We start from the raw sequence: 23,353 nt of genomic DNA, 5'->3' as shown, positions 1-23,353 counted from the left end.
TGTATTTCAATAGTGTTCACAACTTACTACGGTTCAACTTACAATTTTTTTGCTTTATAATAGTGCTTTCAGCTATGTATAATTTATTAATAGTAAGTACCTGTGTAACTCTTCATTTTTCACTTTCAGTACAATGTTCAATAAACCACATGAGATATTTAACACTTTATTATAACATAGGCTTTGTGTCAGATAATTTTGCCCAACTGTAGGCTAATGTTTAAGTGTTCTGAGTATGGATAGAATATGTTTATGAATATAATTATGTTTATGATAGAATAAGCTAAGCTATCATGTTTAGCAGGGTAGGTGTATTAAATCCATTTTTGACTTAAGCTGTTTTCAACATATGATGTATTCATCAAGACATAACAACATTGTAGACTGAGGAGCATCTTTATTGTCTATGGCTGCTTTCTTGCTATAACAGCTCAGCTGAGTAGTAAAAAAATGACACTGTGGGCAGCAAGGACAAAAAGTATTTACCGCCTAGCACTTTACAAAAAAAAGTTTGCACTCCCCTGCTTTAAATGAGTTATGGACTTCCATTTTAAAGTTTTGATCACTTTAAACATACTTCAAAACAACTCTTTTTCAGACTGTTCTACAACATTAATTTCATCTGGAGAGCTGTCTTCCTAGAATTGCATTTCCTTGTGGGTTTTAGAACTTTGAAATACGGTCTCATTTTGAGAAGTGTTTTGTTTGTTAAGTATTATTTTCTTTTTCTCTCTCCTAGTGTCTTTCCTCCCTTCTGTCTGTTTTGTAGTTATCACCACTGGGTCTCAGCACTGGAGTATAGAGATTGGTCTTACAATGCGAAGGTTTGATGAGGTTTTCCTTCTTGATGACTATGGGATTCTTGTGAATCCAGTCATCAAACCAGGAGAGTTGTTTGTATGGGCAGGAGATTCTTTCCTCCTTCAGCCTCTCTATATTCACAGCTTGCTGTAACACTTAGCCACTGTTAATAATCAGTAGTATGTTTTGAGCTGTTTCAGAGAAGAGGGCAGACTCACCATAGCCACTAACTTCAATTGATACCTGGTTCAAATCTCTAGTACCATTCAGAAGCAAGTGCCTTCTTAGTGTTGCCTGCTTCTAAACTAGGACCCTACCAGATCTGTAACTTACCCCAGTTCATCCATTTTTATTTCTGCAGTTTCTAAGTCAAAGAATTGTTTTTCATATTTTTTAATATTGGATTTAGTGTTTGGCTTTCTTTTAAAAAAAATTTCAACATGTTATTGGCACACATTTGGAGCAGAGGGATGCATCAAAGCATGAACTGATTGCACTACCTTGACTGAAGATCTTCATTACATAGTTTATGTGATCATACAATGGTATCTGTTTATAATATCTATTTACTGGGTAATTAAAATCATAATATGAGTTTAAATGAAGTTACTTGAGTGACTGATGGCAAAGTAAATTCAGAGTTACTTTTCACAGGGATACATCACGTTTTGCAAACTGTAGAATTTAAGTAGAAGTATTAAAGAAAATCAAATCTTTAAGCAGATAGAACTATTTTTATAAAAGGTAATATAAAATTGATTTCAATAGAAAATCTTAGTTCCGCATCTGAGAAGACAAAAGAAAAACAAAATCAGTTAATAGAGTTGTAAGTTTTGTCAAGGCAAAGAGGCAAAAATAATTACACAGACAGAGGGTAAGGTATGATCTAAACAATTCGATATTCATGAATTGTTTTTCATTTCATCCAAAGTCATTCATTTTAGACCTCTAGTGGTTAATGTTCAGCTGTTAGTTTATTGCTTAATGGTTTAAAGGACAAAAGGAGTAAGACCTCATTTTTTGAGACTGAATTTTATTTTCTGATACAATCTTCTTTGTTCCTATTTTTGATTTCTGGATTAACCTGGAGAGTCATTGTTGAAGAACCACTGGTGGAAGGAGGCTGAGTCCCTCCATCAGTGCCTCACTAGAAACATCCATATTGGACAATTACATAAATGGGAAATAAACTGGTGTATTGCCACTAAGGTCTGGTGGTTTATTGTTACCGTAACTAGTGTTGCCTTAATTAATTCAATGCTAGAAGATACGTTTCCGTCCTGAACCTGTTCTCTTAGCAGATTTTTAAAAAATATTTTCAGCTTAAAGACATGGTTTTTCTATATAGCTGTAATTTTTGTATGTCAGAGGAAATCAGAAAAAATTTACCTTATATTTATAAGTTATTTCCACATAATCAACTAGTAAGTTTTTTAAACTGAAATTAAGCTTCATTTAAGTCATGAAATCCTAATTTTATTTTCCATTAAAGCAAAATAAAGATGTATTTTGTTAGATGACTCTTTGTCATCTGTTTCTATTCAATGGTTGCTTACTTAATTACTTGATCTTAGTTTCAAAACGGAAATGATATTTGAATGAAATCTATCCAAATTTGAAAGTTATCATTGGGATGAATATGTTGTGTAGTCAACCAAGAACAGGGTTTGCCTAGTGAAGCTTGAGAAAGATTATTTTAGAACTAATACAATAAAGGAGTTTCAATACATCTGAACAATTTGTACTACACTCTCTTGAAACTGCTTCTCTGTTTCTTCAAATAGATATTTATCGAGCAATTTCCATGTATAAACTACCATGCTGGGCCCCGTAGGCAAAGAAAAAGAAATATGATTCACTGTCTCATAGTCTCTGCTCACAGCCTCCAGGGTGTTAAATTGTGGAGAGAAGGGATACTCAAATATGTTACATGCGATAGTGAATGATAAATGTCAAGAGTGCTAGAGCAGTAAGTAATGCAGAAAAATAATCCAGAGACGGGATACAAAACCTGCAGCTGAGGTAATTAGAGGTTTATCTTGAAAAAAGGGATGACTTAGTGTATTTGTAACAGGTTAAAGAGCATACTCAAACTCTATGAAACAGGGTGAGATGGTTTGTGGCAAAGTGTCTTTAGACCCCTTGATTCCAATCATGAGGTTGAGGCATTCTTACGGAATTTTGCAGAGACATGATTCTGACATTGGATGACAAATCCATTATCCATAAAAAATAGAGATGTAGGGTTCCTACTACATATTGAACCTGAAATAAAATTATTTTGCACATTATAGTGAAGATAATAATACATTTAGATTCAGAATAAGAAATTTTATGGTAAGGTTTTGACTTCATAGGATAAACTGAGATAGTCACTTAATGTCTCTGAACCCCAGTTTTTTATGTAAACTGGGGATAAATATTTCTACCTTTTTTTTTTTTGAGATGGAGTCTCCCTCTGTTGCCAGACTGGAGTGCAGTGGCATGATCTTGGCTCACTGCAGCCTCCACCTCCCGGGTTCAAGTGATTCTCCTGCCTCAGCCTCCTGATATTTTTACCCCTTTTATGTGAATAGTAGTTATGAAAAGCAAATAAGAAATGTGTAAGAAAATGTTTTGTAGACTGTCAAATGCCATGAAAATGTAAAGGGGTAAAGGATGTGTGGTGAATTAAAGAGGAACACAAATTTCTGACACTTAACTCATTAAAAGGTAGAGTCTTTACCCTGTCCCTTGACTTGAGAAAGAGGGGCCTGTGACTGTTTGGAGTAATGGAACACAGTAGAAATGATGCTGTGGCAGCTTATTCAGTCATGCTTTAAGAGATTAGCAGGTTCTATGTGCTGTATTATAGGAATTTGTGCTCTTAAAACTGAGCAACTATGCTGTCAGGAAGCCCAAGAATTTCATATGAGAGAAACTGAAGAGGTCCCAAACCAATTATCTCAGCTAAGTCCCAGCCAACAGCTATCACCAACTTGCCACTTATGTGACTGAACAGTGAATTATTAAGCCCTAGTTAAGCTACTTCAGCTTACATTCTGTGGAAAACAAATGTACTTCTCCTGTCATGCCCTGTGTAAATTGCAGATGTATCAGTAAAATAAATAACTGTTGCTGTTTTAAACTGTTAAGTTTTGGGGTAGTTTGACACTCAGAAATGAGTTACTAGAACATGATGTTTAGTAAATGAATTCCTATATTATTTCAGAATGTACTATAACTCGCCATACATATTTTATTTGCTTCTACTATAATTTTTATGATATAGTTTGAGGTGTCTTCACAAGAAATATGTTCCAGAGGGAGGAAAAGACTCTAGCTAGTTCAGGCTTCCTATGAGCATCTCCCTCATTTAACTGTTACAATAGATCCAATAATACTTAAATTCTTTTATAGAAGAGTAGGATGAGATATAAAGCTTGTGATAAGGTCTAGTAGAAAAAAATAACAACAGAGAGGCTGGAGAAAAGTCATGACCTCTTCATCAGTATACTATTCTTCTTCTGAAAATAGCTCATTGTTTGCTACAGATACTTTGTAGAAATTGAGCATCTGAACATGAAACATCAGACAGCCATGTGACCTGAGATGTGTAATGTATTTTTCACTGGATATTGTCTGATGTATCAAAAAAAATTTTTTTCACCATTTCTTTAGGTGAATTTCTGCTAAAGCCAAATTCTCTCAAGTCGTATCTGTCTTAAAATATCTCTATTTTACCTTAATTTTGAAAGAATGATTTTATGGGGTACAGAATTCTAAATTGATAGTGTAATTCTTTTCAGCATCTTAAAGATGTCATGCCATTGTCAGTTAACTTCCATTGTTTCTGTTGAGAAGTCTGTCATATTCTTGTTTTTCTTTTTGTTCTAAATGTAGTTGTGTGTGTGTGTGTGTGTGTGTGTGGTGTGCATGTGCATATGCATATGTGTAGTGGCTACTTTTAAGATTTTCTTTTTATCTTTGGTTTCTTGAGGATTGACTTTGTATTTACACTGTTCAAGCTTCACTACATATTTGGTTTTGGGTCTGTGGGTTGATAACTTCAATCAATTTTGGACGCTTCTTGGCCAATGTCTCTTCAAATATTTTTTAGACTCCATTTTATATGTGTTCTACTTTTAGAAATCCAATACACATATGCTGGCCATTTGATACAGTGCTACAAACTGGGAGTTGGCTGCTTTTCTCAGTTTCTAAACTTTTTTTTCCTTTTAGTTTAGGTAATTCCAATTCATTTGTCTCAAAATTCACTTATCCTTTCTTTTGCTTTTTCTAGTCTGCTATATAACGAATCAAGTAAATTCTTCACTTATGCTATTGGGTTTTCAAATCCTAGAATTTTTCTTCATTTTTATGTTTCCAGTGCTCTACTAAAATGAAATTTGGCACCTGTTTCTACATGTGAACCATGTTTTCCATTAATTTTTCTTTAAAATATTTAACATATTTATATTTGATTTTTTATTTGCTAATTCTAATATTGTGGTCATATTTGGGTTTACAATTGATTATGTATTGGATTGATTATGGGTCATATTACTCTGCTTGTTTTTATATCACACATTTTTTTATGCCAGAAATTGTGTGTTAAAAGTACCATATATATTATTTACTCAAGGAAAAGAAATGTCTGTTCATGTGATTGGCTGTAAGTGATTAAGCTAAAGCAATCTGATGTATAATTGAGCTGGGTCTGAGGTTTATCATAGCTTTTGTTAGATCTGTTAATTCACCATATGTTTCAAATGTTTTATAGGCAGCATTGTAACTAGTTTATCTGGGCTCTGTACAGTTCTGGAAATGTCTTTATGTTTTACATCCCAGTGCCTATATTACCCAGTTTGGGGGTTCCTGTGGTGGTCTTTTGTCTCTTTAGCCCTGCTTCTGATTTTCTAAGCCTCACAAAATCTATTCACACTTTGGTGCTTTGCCCTTAGGTTTTGACATGCTACTGTCTTGCAATCAAGTAAGGCTCTGGATGACTTGTGGCTGACATTTCTCAGTTCAACTGTTGTGCCTCCAGCTTTTTGTTTCTGTGTAGTTGATCCACTTTACAGGAATTATCTTTCTACCTTCTTTCTCCATTACCAGGCATTGTAGAAGCACTGTTGTTCATTCATTAAGGGCCTGAGGTGCAGGAAGCTCTCTCTGCCCTCTTGCTCTGCTCCTACTCTTCTGCAAGCTACTGCATGTGTTCAGTGAAGGCCCTGTGAAATGAGATTGGCAAGTGGGTGTGGAAGTTCACTCTCACAGAACTCCTTGGAATCTCATACATCATGCCAGCCACACATAGCTATGAAACCTTTATTAAAATTTTGGCTAGATTCTCCTTACCTCTGTCTACAGTGGGTTTGCTATTTCTCCTTACATGCCCACAGATTTTGGGTTCTTCTCTCATAGAAAGGGCTTTTCTATTTCTGGAATTTAATTTATTAAGATTTGTTTTTATCTTTAGCAATCTAATGGAAAAGCAAAAGTAAAACCATAACTTTATAACTTCTCTGGTTTTTTTTCTTTGTTAGAGTGAGAACAATGGTCTCTTGACTTTATACATCCTAACCAGAAGCTCTCATATCTTTATAATACCTTTCCTTTGTCCATTAGTTTTTCAGAGTTATTTTTGACGTTTGCAAACAATGACTACTGATATTATTCATCACGTATTAATAAACAAAGATGTGTAACTTAATCACATAAATTGAATTATGAAAATTTTTAATTTCATGAAACATTCAAATAATTATTTTAGGCAATTACTGTAACTAAACAATATGAATATGACTGGATGCCTCTTCCAGATCTTAAATCTTTTGATTCAAGTAAAATCTATTACTTTTGCTCTGTTCTGAAGCAAATTTTTCAAAAATTACTACTGAAACACCCTTCTTCATAAATACATGCAAATAGTCTTTTTACATAGCTTCATACTTAGCAACTACTTAATTTATTATGTATTAGTATGTATTATATATAATATTTTATATACACATAAATATTTATGCCTTTAGTCTTTTTTTTTTTTTTTTTTTTTTTTGGCTCTCTTCTAGAACTTCTACCATTTCCTAAACTCTGACTATAAGAAGATCAAAATAAGGCATTATGTTTAAGGGAGGGAGTGCATGCAAGAGAGAGCAGGCATAATAAATTTAATCATTTTGTTTTCTTTTGTAAAATTGCTACTATTTCTTCCAAGGATCAATGAATATTCCACAGAAGAATGCCATTACTTTAAGTTACCATGTATTGCTCTTGTGTATAGATGCTTAATCCTCTATTGTGTTGATCATTCTTGTTGATAAGATTTGCTGCTCTTACATTAAAAGAAAACATGTAAGTGTTATCCAAATACTTATGATCTATAGAGTAATTTCACTGATTGAAAGTGGCTTATTTGCGGCTGTAACAGAAAAATTAACTGAACAAACATTTGTTCTGGTGCCTTTATGCAAGAAATACCAATTATTCTGGATTCGGAGTTAGTCATAAAATAGTACTACACAGTGTGTAGAAGAGTCACATACATGTGCATAAACAAACACATATGTTCTGTTGGATAGTACAAACATGGCTGGACATCTTAGTTGTAATAATGTGACTCCAAATTTTTCTAACACAAAAGTGGAATGGATTGGTTAGTGCTGGTCATGCTGAGATCAATAGATCTATCTTATTTTCTTCATATGTGAAATCTTATTCAATCATAGGTAAAATGGCTATACAAAATAACACAAGAGCTCTAATAAAGTCTATGCCATTCATTTCTTTTTGGTATGAGCTGCTTTATATTCTGATTATGTCGCTGCTATAAAATGAACAAAGAGCAACATGAAATTTGATAAAGACAAGAAAACTTTTATTAAACTTTTACAACAGTGAGATAAATTATTCATGCAATTGCATGAATAATGGTATCCATGCTGATTAAATCAGCTAAGAGGAAGCAAAATATTCACGTGCATGGCATGAGTTCCATTTTCAAACAGTTCTGAAATGAAAATGCAATATAAAACAACACAGTAGTTGGTCCCCAAAAATGGAAAGAAAAAAATGTGGAGTACAGTATTAATTCAAAAGAGGGGAAAAGTTTAAAGCACTTGCACTTCTGAAATCCACTAGCCAGAAGGAATGTTCAAAGGCAGAAAAAATAATCCACAACTTCAAAGGAATTTAATGAAAGAGAAATAGCAAAGATGATGGGGGTGCAAGAGGGACAGACCTAGGGCTTAGAGGAGAGAGAGAATGAGTATTTATCCAATGAACCATTCATAGCCTATTCTATCTGAGACTTGAATAAAATAGGATTCTCTCCAAATTAAGCTGTTGGGCACATGCCAGCATTTTGGGATGATCTGAGAAAGGAGCTGCTGTTGGTAACAAATGAGGTGTCTTCTACATCTCCCCTGCCACATGTTTTGAAATTTGTGACTATCACTTGTCCTTTCATCAAAATGTTAGCAAAAGGAAAGTGTCAGAGTTCATACTTCTCTTTCCACATCACTGAGCACATGAAATGGAGGAGAAAACCCTTGCCACCCACAGAATTCCAAAGAGCTGAGTGCATGCTGCAGAACACACTGGAAAAGTAGGAGGAGAGGAAAAATAGCTCACAAATGAACCCAGTGGAGAAGCAGGGAGGGAAAAGAGGCATGAGGGGAAAGAGACTGACCAAAATGGTAAAATTCCTTACCAGTGATGATGCACAAATCCACCCTCATAAGGCAGGGTGCTTTTCACTACTGAGTGATCTATCTGATTAGAGTGATTGGCATATACATGTAGGGATGACTGGAGACCCCTAGCGTCTACGGGACTCCCTGCCAACCTTCAGCCTTACTTCCTGCTCGCGGCCCTGTCCATTCTGATTGGCTGGTTCAGCTGTCCTGATTGGTCAGTGCCACTGCCCTGCTATCTGTTCCTTAGAATAACTATCACCTCTGTTTTTAGTCCAAGTTGCAGAGAGCCCTAAAGCATTCTCTCACCACTGAGGTACCTCTCCAGTTTCTCCCTGTGGTCCTCCTGTGTTGCCATGTCCTCCTCCCTCCTCATTTGCCTTCTCTTCTGACTAGATGTTCGATTTCCTGGAGGCATCTGCCAGTCTCTGGGGCCTCTTAGGCCTCAAGGGTAAAGACAGAAAGGTAACCCAAGAACATGCAGTTGAGCTCTGTTTCTCCTTAGGAGAGACATAGCGTAATGTATACTTATTTTAGTCTTACCTTAACTTTCTTTTGAAAAAAGCCATCTGTTGTCACCCAAGTGCTTCTCATTTCTCTGGTTTCCAAGGCTCCCCCTTTCTTTTGATAATAACAGCCGAGTTCCCAACCTGCCTGACTGTAGAAATTCTAAGGCTGTTCCCAACATTTCTGGGCATACCTAGTGAGTGTATAAATGCTGCATAAAGCTTCTCTGGCTTCCACTTGTTACCTGTTACCAGGGAATGCCACTCTAAGGCCACACCCCACCAATTATCTCATTAGTCTTTTTCAGGCTGCAGCCACTATGCCTTTATTTCCCAAACACAGAGATATCGTATTTGAAAAAGTAAATGAAGACTTGTAAGATATGATAGGAGATTTATAATACAGAAGGGAACACCATTTTTTAAAAGTTCATGTAAGTTTAAGGGGTGCAAGTGAGGTTTTGCTACCTTAATATATTGTGTGGTGGTGAAGTCAAGGACTTTAGTGTATCCACCACTAGAATAATGTACATTGTACCTATTAAGTAATTTCTCATCACCCACTCCCCTTTCACCCTCCCCACCCTTCCTAGTTTCCCAAGCCTATCATTCCACATTCTATGTCCAATGTACACAGTATTTAGCTCCACTTAGAAGTGAGAACATGTAGTATTTGGCTTTCTGTTTCTGAATTGGGAAAAAAAGTTTAACCTATCACTGTCAGAGTCTATATTATTTTTCAAAGGACCCCTTTGGTCTCTCCTTGTCCCTGACAGCTGCCACAGTGTGGTGCCCAACTGTGGTCCAAAGTTTCTTTCTTAGCTCCTCTCCTCCTAGAACATAGAGCCTCAACCCCCTATATTTGGGCTTATAAGAGGAAACATTATTGGATATTATAATGGTCCTAGAAGTGTTATTCTATTCTTCTAAAGGCAACCATTGCTTGAAAAACAAAACTGGAATACAGAATGTATAAATTCCATTCAAAAGTATGGCATTTGAATGTTTCACCAGTCAGAACTTTCTCAAGGACTAATGGCTAAGTAAATTCATTATCATACATACGCATGACTTTAAAAGGTCCAGCAGAATGGTTTCTCTCACACAAAGCAAGAGTCTGCACTAAAGACAAATTTTAGCTCAACCCTTAGAGCCTCAGAAAGTTGGGAAATCTTTAGATCTAGTTTTGAGGACACCACCTTTTATATGTAATGGATTTTTAAGTGATGGTACTGCTGAAGAGAAGATGAGAATACCTCAATTAAATAAAGAACTTATAACATAATGCTGAAACAGAATTATTTAGAGGCTAATGATCCCATTTCTTTTTTTTTTTTTTGAGATGGAGTCTCACTTTGTTACCCAGGCTGGAGTGCAGTTGCACGATCTCAGCTCACTGCAACCTCCTCCTCCCAGGTTCAAGTGATTTCCTGCCTCCGCCTCCTGAATAACTGGGATTAGAGGCACATGCCACCATACCTGGCTGATTTTTGTATTTTTAGTAGTTATGGGGTTTTGCCATGTTGGTTAGGCTAATCTTGAACTCCTGACCTCAAGTGATCTGCTCACCTCAGCCTCCCAAAGTGCTGGGCTTATAGACATGAACCACTGTGCCTGGCCCTATTTCTTCTTACACACCAAATTCTGCTGCCACTAGTGGTGACTCTTTTATGTAATGGTGCTCCCTCTAAGAAAGAAGAATGACACCTTCTCAAATTATGGAGCTGAACCAGACTTTCCTTCTGTCATGTTACCATGTTGGATATAGTGAGAGTGATGCATTAAACAATTAATATTTCTTCAATTCTACATATGCCAGGCATTGTTCTGGGAGTTCAGGATAAAAAGATAATGAAAGTGTGGTCACTATCTTTAAATTGCTTCCAGTCCAATAGGAAAAACAAACTTAGAGGTGCATAGTATCAGAAGTGAAAATGTATATGGGGTATAATGAGTACATTGTCAGTTCTGGGAGGGATGAGAAGAATAGAGGAAGACAGTTCTTTATCAAGTAGGTCATGTTTGAGTCCTGATAGTAGGTGGTGCTTTCTAGGCAGACAATGTTAAGGGTGCATTTTCAGATGTGTCTGCGGTGATGTGTGTGACAAAGCATGCATGTGAACTCTTGAATAATTTTATCAGACAACCTTCAGCTTTCTCCTTTTACTGGGACTCTCCCACTGTAACTTGCTGTTTCTAACATAATATAACATGATAGGATTTGGAGAAGATACCTTGTTAAAACCAAACAGAATCAGCTTTAGGGTTCAGAATCACACATTTCTGCAGCAGGTGAAGGGATTCCTACAATTTTCCCATCCCATATCCAACTCTTCATTGTATTATACATGCTACTTTCTCTAAATGCTAATGATAAGACCATCAAATCCATGACCAAGATGGGAGAAAATGAAGATTGGTTAATTATGTCAGTAATAGATCTATGTTTACTCAGGAAAGCCATGATTGAACTAAATTATGAGACCTGTCTCTCACACTGCACAATATAGAATCAAGTTACTGATTTCAGAATTTATAACATGTACTGTTTTTCCATGTAAACTTATTCATAGAAGGGAAAATTTTTGAGATGCTGTCCCAGTATAAATTTATAAATGCTCCACAGCTTGAAATATACTTCTACTATGTAAATCAAATTTATGAAAGATATGGTATAATTATTATGCATTGCATGCCTATATCAAAACATCTCATGTACCTCATAAGTGTATACAACTACTATGTACTTATAAAAATAAAAATTAAAAAATTATGAATAATAAAAGCTAGGTGAAATGTGTCTAATATATTAAAGTTCAAATGTCCCTTGTCCTATGGTAGAGGCCTGTAGAAAATTCTAGTATTTGGAGGGCTGTATCCTTCCCTGTGTGTAAGTGTGCTAGTTTCTATTATCCTTGTGATATTTTAATGAGAGACCCAGCTCTCATCAGTAAAGAAATGGGTTTTGACTCACACCTAATCTATGTATAAACTGAATTTTCTTAATGTCCATCTCTCAGCAGTAAGTACATTTTTAGGTAGAAATACATTTGCATCTAATTGTGATTAAGGTAAAAAGTTGTAGAAAGCAGTGAAGAAAAAGGCTTCTCACTTTACAATTAACCAGTAACAATATATTGAGTAGCCTTTATATGCTCAGTACTTTGCTAGGCTCTTTGAGAGATGAAAGAGAAAAATTGGTCAAATAATAGGCTACTTTTTTATCCACATCCCTGTTCTGAGTTCCCATATCTTTCAGTAAAAATCAAATGCTAGGGGACCCTGCGCAAGTTGTGCTCTAACCCCTGTGTCTCAGTGTGACCCCATTTCTTCTGCTTTTCCTCTAGCTTAGGGCATTTTAGCCATACTGAACCCCTTGCTTTCCTTGAACATGAGAACATTCTTCTGCTGCAGAGGGCCATGATGCTGGTCTCTCCATCTCCAAGCTCTTTCCCCTGATATCCTCATGGCTTACCTCTTTGGGTCCTATCTCAAATGTCATCTTAGTAAAGGCTCCCGCACACAGTATTTTAAAATTTCACCCCACCCCCATTATTCTGCACTTCTTTCTTCATCCCTTGCTTCAAATTTCTTCATTGCCCTTATTGCTATCTTTCATCCTAAGTATTTTTTCTCTTTTGTTTATTGACTCTCCCTAAAACAAAGGACAAAAATCTTTTAATATTTGTTCCTATTGCTGCATGCCCAGAGCCTAGAACAGTATCTGGTACATTGTAGGAGCTCAACAAATTGTTAATTCAATGGATAAACTTAGTTGCTGCTCTTAAGAAGTATGGTACAAGACCTAAAATTGAGGCTCAATATTATGTGCTGCCTTGACCTCTGGTAAAATTGAAAGGATCTCAAATAGTCTAAGCAGTTTCCCTCCCGACTCTTGCTCCTGTGGATATTGTCCCCCTCATCAAACAACTCACCTTATCAGTCTGGATGCATTTCCTGCTTATTCTTGACTACTGGGTTCCAGTTGTGGAATTCTTCAACAAAACCACTCACATACTCTCATGGGAGCCAGGGGCACCTCATCCTCTTGATACTACAAAGCCTGCCTCCCACAGTCCTTGTCATTCACTCTGTTCCTGAGCACAGGCTCCATGTGGCCCTGTGTGGCATGGTGTCCCTCTCCCCTAGTCTGTGAGTATATGTGACTAATACACTGCTGTTGATCTCACTTGTTCAGTGTGAAGTATTAGGTGTCTGGCCATTCCCACAACACTATAGAGAAATCCTTTCCTCACCAATGGAGTGAGTAGGGGGCAATTTTAAAATGAGGAATTGCAACATAGTGAATGAGGCAACATATATGCAAAAATCAATAATATAATTAGGAATGTCCAAGCAAGTGGTAAATTATGTGATACTAACTAAAAGTACCATGTAAGTTCAGAAATGTTTTTATACATAAATAATTTTAGTTTAATGAACCCAATATTTAATGAAAAAAGTTTAAAGACTTTGAAATGGGAATAAAAAAGATTAGCAAGTGTTCTATTTAGTGCGTTCTTCTGGGTTGGCTCTGCCTTCCACTGTCTTTGGACTACTTTACAACTCAGAAAGTTGTAGAAAACTGGTAAAAATGCGTATTACTCTTGTCCACAGAAATAAAAACTAATTGTATCTGCTAAAATGCAATCAACTATTGACCTATGAACAGACCCACTTTGCATCTGTTTGTTATTTCACTTCAAAGTTTCTTACTGCATATATATATGTGTGTATGTGTGTGTGTGTGTGTGTGTGTGTGTGTGTGTGTGTACATTATATATATATTTCCTTGGGATTCTTCATTGAACCAGTTGTAACATTTTCCTCATTAATTGATGAGTGAAATAAAGTCTGTGACGCATGTTCATTTTATATTTTTATGAGTCATTATTTTTCCTTTAAGCAATCATCCTTTACAATGCCATTTCTACTAAAACATGAAAAATAATGTATACTGTTCTATCCTTATTCTTGTGATTAGCCAGAGAACACTTAACATTTTGAACAATATGGTAAATTATAAGGAAATTAAACATGGGATATTATGATTATTTCTACCTGAAAGCAAACATCTGGATGAAACATGAAAATTTCAGGCAGCCAAAATTCAGATGGCTAGATCTGAGCAGATGAAACATCTGGATTTTGTGAATTGATAAATTTCCATCCAGCTTTTCTATTTTGGCTTCATTTAGACATAGCTTTTATCCTGACCCCAAACTTTTTCTTGTCATTATGCAAACAGCATTCTCTGTTGTGTAGAAAGAATTTGTATTTATTTTATTTTCTACCTTTCTTCATGCCTCCACGTGGCATACAAGATAATAGGCTCTATTTTTACTTATTACTTAAAACTATTGTTTGAAGCCATCAGTAAGGACAAAAGAAAAAAAAATAAAGACTAGTTTGTATTTCATTTATTTTATGTAATTGTGTGGGTTCCCCTTACATGAGAACTATTTCTGCTACATATTCCTCTATACATATACAAACAAAAAATGTATTTCGTATTTAGTGTCACATTCTTGCAAAAAGAAAAGTAAGGAAAAAACCTGAAAAACATTGAAGACATGACATGCTTTAAAAAAATACCTGGATACATCACACAAACTTAAGACCATGACTACGGAGGAAGGTAATGACCCAAAAGTGCACCTGGACCTGAAAGTACGATGGTGCATTCATTTTAGTTCCTTGAGTATTGATTCTAAGTAGTCAAAGCCAAACTGTAAAATCTATAACTTTCATTTTTATTTTCTATTACAGATTTACCACTTGGCAACACTTACAACAACAGGAAAAAACAAGAACAACCAGAGAGTGCAAGAAGAACTAGCGCAGTGAGTTGTCCCAGTTTATATTCAGTTCCAGTTTATATTCAGTTTTGTCAATTTGACCTTCACAGGTCTGTAATTACGGTAATCACAGACTACTGAACATGCTAACAATCAAAGCATCCCAATTTGAACAGTTCAACAATAGCCTTTTTAATAGGGGTGAAATCGTGCCAGAAAGACTGGAAGGCTGCTTCAGCCTTTTCTGAAGACGCTGGATAATGGGGAACAGGTATCAAACAACTCACCTCTTAAAAATATGCTGCACAGAGAGATTGACTCCAGCTCTTACTGTTAGAACCACTACATGGCTACAAAGAGGATTGCCTTCATCCCTTTGTAGCTCCAATTCTTCCTAATGTTGCCCAATGATGTGGACAAAGTATTATTTCCTTTTAAGACCTTCACTTTGAACACCCAACAGTGCCTATCACGTTTTTAAAGGTCAAAAAAAAAAAATTAGCAAAGTAGGTAAGAATGAGTTCGGCCAATACACATTTCTGATATTAGGAACTTTTTCTCCCTGAGTTAGAAGGAGAACCTCACTAATTTGCTAGCTTCTTAACCTCGTGCTTGCCCTCTCTCTCTCTCTCTCTTTTTAAATTTCTTCTAGTTGCTGCAGATTTACTCGGAATTATCTACAATATCTTTCTCAGTACTCTCTGGACAAAAATAGACATTTATAAATCTCTGGCTAAGATTAGGAGAATAATCTTTCGTTATGAAACAGTGTTGTGGTTCATGTTATTGTTGTTTTATATTTGTTAACTGGTTCTTATATGAATTACAATCTATATATCAGCACTTGTAACAATCTTAGAATGTCTGGGCTCAAAAGAAATTAGAAACCATCTAGCTTATACCTGTAATTATTTTTTTCCTTTTTTCCCAAGGACATTTTTAAACAAATTAAATTAGTGTATAAAAACAGGTAAAAGCAAAGCTTCTCTGAGCCCAGATGTCTAGATTCTCATCTGCTAAGATTCTGTTTTATCAATGGCCCCTACCTTGTGACAGGCATAACAGAACTCCAAACTCCATGGAACCTAGCTCTAAAGTCTATGATTTCATCAAGGTTTCAATGGTTGGAGAGATAAAGTGACTTAGTCAAGGTCACTCCTAACTTCTGGATTCACATTTCTCTGACCTGCTGAGTCAACCAGAAATGAGCACCAAAACTATTTTAGCTAGCACTTACTTATTTCTCTGTAACATTTTTCCACCAGCTTACCCTGGCTATTCTACTCCCAATCAAGTACTTTCTCAATGACTTTGACTATAGTGGCAGCAGAACTAATCAAATCAATACTGTGGGGTAGCGCCCACCTTCCAGAACCAGCTTTGGTTAGAAAAGGGAGCGGATGATCATAGGATTTATGGCACTAAAAATGAGAACCATTTTTCACTGAGGGTAAGCAGTGGACACACACCGTGGGATGCGTGTCTTGGTTCAGAAATAACCTCCTGAAAGCCCGACCTCTCTCACTGCCAGAGTGCAGTGTGTGGGGGACAAATGAGAATGTTGCAAAATTTATATCTCCACTGTCTTTGTCTGAAGATATGGAAAATTACGCTGCTTGCCTGGGCAGCTCAGATTGTCTTTGTTAAACAATCTCAAAAGCACCGTAGAATGTGGTTAGATAGTGAACTCACTGGAGATCCTTATACTATTATTAAGATTCACCTCTTACTCACTATCAAGGAAGATAACGATTGGGGCCACTTGAATATGAAGGCTCTATGTTGGAGTACTTCTGAGTCCAGAAGAGCCATTAAACTAGGAGCAGGTTAGTGTAAATTGTCACAACAAAGTCAATGTCACAACAAAGAGACGGGTAGTGGAAAGAAGAACTAATGTTCACTGAGCAGCTACTATGCAACATTCACCCTTCTAATATATTTCCTCTACTAGTTCTGCAATTCCCCAAGTACTTGTGATCCTGAGTTAAGGCTTTAAAAATCACAATTAAACTATCAAAGTACATTACTGCATCCAGCCCAGCTTAGTTAAATGGCACCAATCTTCACCCAGTTGCTGAAGCCAAAAATCTTAGAGTTATCCTTGATTCACTCATCCATTAATGTAATTTATCATTAAGATGTGTCAAATTCACCTTAAAACATTCTATATCTGCCTTCTTGTTTCTGTCATTGTGACCTCTCACCTGGGTTGCTATGGTACCCTTTCTACATAGTCCATTTGCTTTACATACTTTATGAATACTTATAATAACCCAATATGAGAGCCACAATTACAGCCCTGTGAAACACAAATGTCAGGAGCATAGAGGATCAGGATCACAGACATACAGCTAGCTGGGTGCTCAGTCTGTCTGGCAGCACTCACTGCAGAGTCACTTCATACACTTCATAGAATTTTGAAAGAAGTTAAGTAATGTTAGTTATTTTGAAATTCATGATTCGCAGACTATAAAGAGAAATAGAGTTCATAAGACAGCCTTGACTATGTTCCTCAAAACACTACAATTTAATCAAAGGCAAAAAAAAAAATTACCACTTTAAGGTCCCAGCTTGCTAATATATTGTTAAATAAATTACAACCTTTGAGGACTAAGCCAAATGTGCAATTTGTAAGCCAAATGTATCACTTTTTTTCTACGATGAGTGGGTCAAAATACATTGGTAGTTAGAACAAATGAAAACTTTAGTATTTCTAAAATACAACTGAGTGAATTTCCCCCAAATTAAGTTACATTATTTATTTTGAGCAAGTAAAAACTTTAGCTATCAAACAAACTTTTTCTATTAGTAGCTAATTCCATTAGTAGCTAATGTTTCCAAAGGAAGGAAAAAGTTATGAATATTGTATGAAATGTTTTGCTCTGACATTCTGACATTCTGAAGTCCTTATGCTAATATATTGTTAAACAAATTACCACCTTTGAGGACTAAGCCAAATGTGCAATTTGTAAGCCAAATGTAGTGCTTATTTTTCCAGGATGAGTGGCTCAAAATACGTTGGTAATTAGAACAAATGAAAACTTTAGTGTTTTTAAAATACAACTGAGTGAATTTCCCCCAAATTAAGTTATATTATTTATTTTGAGTACGTAAAAACTTTAGCTATCAAACGAACTTTTTCTATATGCATCTAGTAGCTAATGTTTCCAAAGGAAGGAAAAAGTTATGAATATTGTATGAAATGTTTTGCTCGGACACTCTGATATTCTGAAGTCCTTATACTAATCACTACTTGGTACTGCTCTATTTATATCTGTTGTCTCACAGTGGTAGAAAAGTGGCCTATAGGAATGAAGAAAACTGATGTACAAAGCGAGGAAAGAAATTTTAAATACAAAGCAATTTCACTAATAAAATGCTCAAGCAGTCTAGAGTAATTTGGGTACTTGGTGAATCATTGCTTAGCAATTCATGAACACTGTGGGTGCTTGGAATTCAATTCCATTGTCCTCTATCTGAATTGCTTTGAAAAAGGTCACATGAGAAGGAAAGGAAGTTTTGACTTTCACATGCCTGTTATTGCTAAGGAAACCACTTCCTCAGTATTCACATATTCAGCATGTCTCTAGTTTTGGCTTCCATACAAATTACATCTTGGTATTGCATTAAGAAACAAACAAGGGTGGAGAATATTTTAAAAACTCAACTCAACTATGACATGTTCACAGAACAAAAAGAGGAGCCCTTTCAGACGCCCTTTCTTTTCTGAAGTTCTCTAGGTATGCCTGGATGGAGCCTCTAAGACCTAACAGGATGTCTGAGATTAGAGGGAAGTGGCCTGTGATCTGTCAGTAAACAAATAAAAAGCTAATACAGCTTTGTTGTATTTTCTGATTGGCATGGCTCTGAACTATCTCCTACTTGTAGTTGCAGACGAAGAAACAGGAGACGAATTACCATGTTCTAGGACTTTGTGTTCCTTTCCAATTCCAACTGCAGTAAGAAATAAAAATGGTTAGGCTTCCAGTGTGTAGATTATATAACGTGTCTCCTCTCTTTTATGGTTTCATCTTGTTTTGTTTTTTGGCTTTTAAAGAGAAAAATGAATAAAATGAAGGGATATTTTAGAATGATTGAGTCCATCAATGGGTCTTATTGCAAGTACAGCTGAACTCTGAAGGGGCTCTTTTGGTTCAAGAATATCTTTACTATTTGATGGTTTTGTTGCTTTTATTTATAGTTCTATTTTTGACCCAAATAGAAAGATCTTGTGTAAGCTACCTCTTTATCCATTGTATAAATGCAACTATTTTCAATTCTTCCTGCTGCTAAGAATAATAATGAGAACCCAGAAGATCACAATTCTGACATATCTGGGATCTATCAGCCTGAATAGTCTGGTTCTCTCTCCCAGCATTAGGATTTATGGCTCATCTTCTGCCTTTTTGTTTTCAAACTTGTTCATGAATCATAGGTTCAGAACAAAACTGCACTGTTCTTAAGAGCAATCTGCAAGCAACTATTCTATAGTGAACGTGTAACAGAAGAGTGCTCATTTGATACTACATTGTGGCAACTATGAAAGAGGCAACTCTTAGTTATAATAAAGCTAGAAGGCATAGGACTAGCTGAATATATGGGAAATTTTATACTAACAGAGTTAATATCAAGTGAACACCTAAAACATTTAAAATGCATTGCCTTGAAAATCATTGTTACTTTTTATTTTTAGTATACAAGAAAGGAACATATTTATAGATTCATAGAGGCAACACAGAAATAAACTTAAGTTATTAACTCATTGATGATCATCGATGCATACTCCCCAGAAGTTGCCCCAAAATACTCTATTTCTGGGCTGAGTTTATGAAAAAATTGTGACCGCTATTGTGCATCTTGGTTTCAATAAGGATTGGGATGATGATGATTATGATGATGATGATATTTCTGTAATAATAATAGTAAAATGGCTAATGTATATTGAGAATTCACTAAGAACTAGTTATTGGGGTAAGCATTTTACATATATCATCTCATTTAATCCTCACCACAACCTTGTGAGATTAGTACTATTATCCCTAATCTTCATATGAAGAACTGAGGCTCAGAGACGTTAAGTAAATGTTTAAGTTCACTCATCTAGTAAGCAACAATTTGAAAACTGGTGGTCTCTCCCCAGAGTTTGACTTCTTAATCGTTGGGTGTCTGTAAAGGGAAGGCTTTTCACATAGACTAATTTGAGATGCCAAAAGGTTAAAGGAAGGAAAGGACCCAGGCAGCTCAGCTCCACAGGAAGGCTCAGAACCACCCCTTCCTGTTTCAGCAAGTGCATGTGTATTGCTTGTGTGTGATTCTTTTGAACTTAAAGAGGCATATACCACAGTCCTTTGGATAGGGAAGGGGTTATCCTCAGCATCATTCATCCAAGAAACGGGAGGCCTTGTGTAAGGGAAAGAGGGAGCATTTGAACACCAGACTAGATGAAAGGAGAGGTCTTGGCCTGAGTGTTTGGACAGTGAATGTGCTAAGATAACCCGGACTTCCAACACCCTGCTATCTCCACCTCCTGGGGAGTGATAAGGAATTTAAAAGATATCTGCAGTGGACAGAAAGTTAAGGGCAAGTTATGTCTTGGTAAACTAAAAAAATTGAGTTTCATGGTATGTCTTACATCTGTTTCATATTTAAATGTTTATGCTGTGTCAAAGACATGCTCAAAGATACCAAAGGAAGAGTCATGTTTGGATCAAGTATTAAAGGAAAATCAGGATTTCACCTTTCTTCTTGCTCCTTGGGCCAAAGAGAAGATTTTGCCAAGTAGAGGGGTGAATCTAGTAGGAAAAGGTCATGTCACCTCATGCCATTGAGGAGATCCAGCTTTCCTTGCCAAATTGAGAAAAATTAGTTTTTCTTTCTTTTTTTTTTTTTTTTTTAAGGAAGGAAGCCTTCTCGCCTTCTCGCCGCAGCATTTTAAAACTATTTCTGCAATCTCCTAAATATTCATGTTCCTGCATTAAGACATTAAAGGCCACAATTAAATGCAAATGTTATCAAAACACCTTAGTTGACATTTAGCCCAGCTTAGTTAAATGGCATCGATCTCCACCCAGTAGCTAAAGCCAAAGTCTTAGAGTTATTCTTGATTCTCTCATATTTTCTTGCAATTTGTCATTACGAGGTGTCAAATCCACCTTAAAACATCCCTAACCTGCCCTCTTTTCTCCATCATCCCAACTTCTTACCTGGGCTGCTGCAGTTTCTTTTTCCTGGGTCCATTTCCTTCCACACTTGCCCCATCTTAATTCATTGTCCACACTTCAGTTAGGGTGAACTTTTTACAACTTAATGAAATCATGTCCCTCTGGTGCTCAAAATCCTCTAGTGGCTTCCCATTTAGAATAAATCCCAAACTCCTTACCCTAACTTGTAAAGCCTTCTATGATCTGGACCTGACTGTTCTTTGAAAGGCTTCTATTACTTGCCCTTTCAACTACCATACTCTACTATGGACTATGGACTATTCTTGAAATGTGCCAAGCTCATTCCTGTGGTAGCACACTCTGCACAAGTTGTTTTTCCTACCTAGATTTTCTTTCTCCTTGCCTTCACATGGCTTTTCTCTTTTTGCTCAGATTTTACTTTTACTGTTAGGTCTTCAGAGAAGACCCCTTCAGCCTCCCCACTAAAGTGGCTGACTCACATCATCATCTGTTCCTCCTGCTAAAAGTGGCTTTATGAGAGTGGGGGCTACATCTGTCTTGTTCATGCTAGTATACTTGAGGCTGAGAAATGTGCTGCCACATTGGAGGATTTCTCTGAGTGCCAGTGAAAGGAGAAACACACACTTGTTATTAGCCATTATGATTCAGATCAATTCACATTACAGCCAATGAGGAATAGAACAGGGAAGTTTTTTATTGGTCATGAGGAGGATGGAGACGATAATCAAATTGCATTTGTTTCACAATTAACATAGGTAGACTTAAAAATGACAATAAAGATATTGATATTCAGGATTCTAAAGCTATTGTTTCCACTCCAGCAGTGGCTACTACATAGTCTAAGTTATAGGTGCTAATCTACTCTCTACATGTACCGCTCAGGATTGGCTAGAATAGCATGGTGGCAATAAGTAACCCCCAAACTTCTCAGGGACTTAAACCGTTGATTGAAGTTTATTTCTTGCTAATGACGTATATTCATTACTTCTTCGTATCGTGGACCCTCAGTGACTCAATCAGATGGAGGAGCTACTATCCTGAACTTGTATGTGGCTGTGCCAAAAGGAAGGGAAGAGAGTGTGCAGTAAATATCACCCATCTTGCCTCTGCTCACTTACTTTTTTTTTTTTTTTTTTTTTTTTTGAGAAGGAGTTTCGCCCTTGTTACCCAGGCTGGAGTGCAATGGCGCGATCTCGGCTCACCGCAACCTCCGCCTCCTGGGCTCAGGCAATTCTCCTGCCTCAGCCTCCCGAGTAGCTGGGACTACAGGCATGTGCCACCATGCCCAGCTAATTTTTATTTTTGTATTTTTAGTAGAGACAGGGTTTCACCATGTTGACCAGGGATGGTCTCGATCTCTTGACCTCGTGATCCACCCGCCTCGGCCTCCCAAAGTGCTGGGATTACAGGCTTGAGCCACAGAGCCCGGCCGCCTCTGCTCACATTTTATTTGACAGAGCAAGTCATGTCACCAGGTAAATTTGGTTGGGTGGGGAAATGCAGAACAGCACTAATGACTACCACTCGACATCTGTCTGACTAACAAAGTTTTCTTTTCTTCCTTCACAGTATGTACATTTACTGCCTCCCAGAGGCAGAACACACTAAAGTACTGCTCAGTCACAGCACCATGCAGGTCCAGTGTGGTTCCTTATGACCCAGAGAACTACAAACTATAACACAAGTTACCTATCTCTTATACACCTAATATGCAATGACAAAAGCAAGAGCATGATAACTTCACAGACACTCCCATTCAGAAAGGGAAGGAAAGGGAACTGCAAAGAAATCACTGATCCATAGAAACTAGAAGAACCTGCCGGGCAGAAGGGATGGTCCCCAGGTGATAGGAAATATTGCTTGATTAGGCTTCAAGTCTTCAACTCAGGAGAGATGAGCAGCTTTCCTACATTTGGCCTACAGAAGACTGGGGCCTCCAGGATCATTTTAAGTCTCACACAGTCACTTTGTCAGTCCAGGCTTCTTTCTTTTTTGCCAGTATGTCTTTTTAAAATATTGAATAAGTTTCTGTGTTGGTTATTCTGTTTGCCCCATTCAAAATATTCCCTTCTCTGTCTTATTCTGTGTCCCAGGAGCTGACCTCTATGGACTGCAGTATCCAGACTTCCTTCTACTCTGGATTTTTGTTAATTGGGCAAGTGGAAGGCAAAGGTAGGAAATTGGAGGGCAAGATTTAAGAGAGAGAGAGGTTCCAGTATTTATCCCTATCCTGACACTCCCTCAACCTTGTCCCAATCCTGGCAGTGGCTGCCTTGCTCAGCTGTTCTCAGCTCCCATCTAAGATCTTTCTTCCATGGCTCTAGACCTCACCATATTCCTGCCACACAGTACTGTCCCTTTATCCTTTAGGCCTAGGGGTGGCAAAGGTT

At 36.8% G+C, this 23,353-nt stretch overlaps 1 pseudogene; it reads left to right on the top strand.

The window, feature by feature from the left end:
- Positions 1-14,605: 14,605 nt before the first annotated feature.
- The window catches only part of LOC101045346 (keratin, type I cytoskeletal 19-like), a 107,898-nt pseudogene continuing 99,150 nt past the window's right edge, over positions 14,606-23,353 (top strand).

The sequence above is a fragment of the Saimiri boliviensis genome, chromosome 4 (assembly GCF_048565385.1).
Source record: "Saimiri boliviensis isolate mSaiBol1 chromosome 4, mSaiBol1.pri, whole genome shotgun sequence".
Taxonomy (NCBI): Eukaryota; Metazoa; Chordata; class Mammalia; order Primates; family Cebidae; genus Saimiri; species Saimiri boliviensis.
The sequence above is the reverse complement of the archived record's forward strand: the minus strand, read 5'-3'. Positions and strand labels throughout refer to the sequence as shown.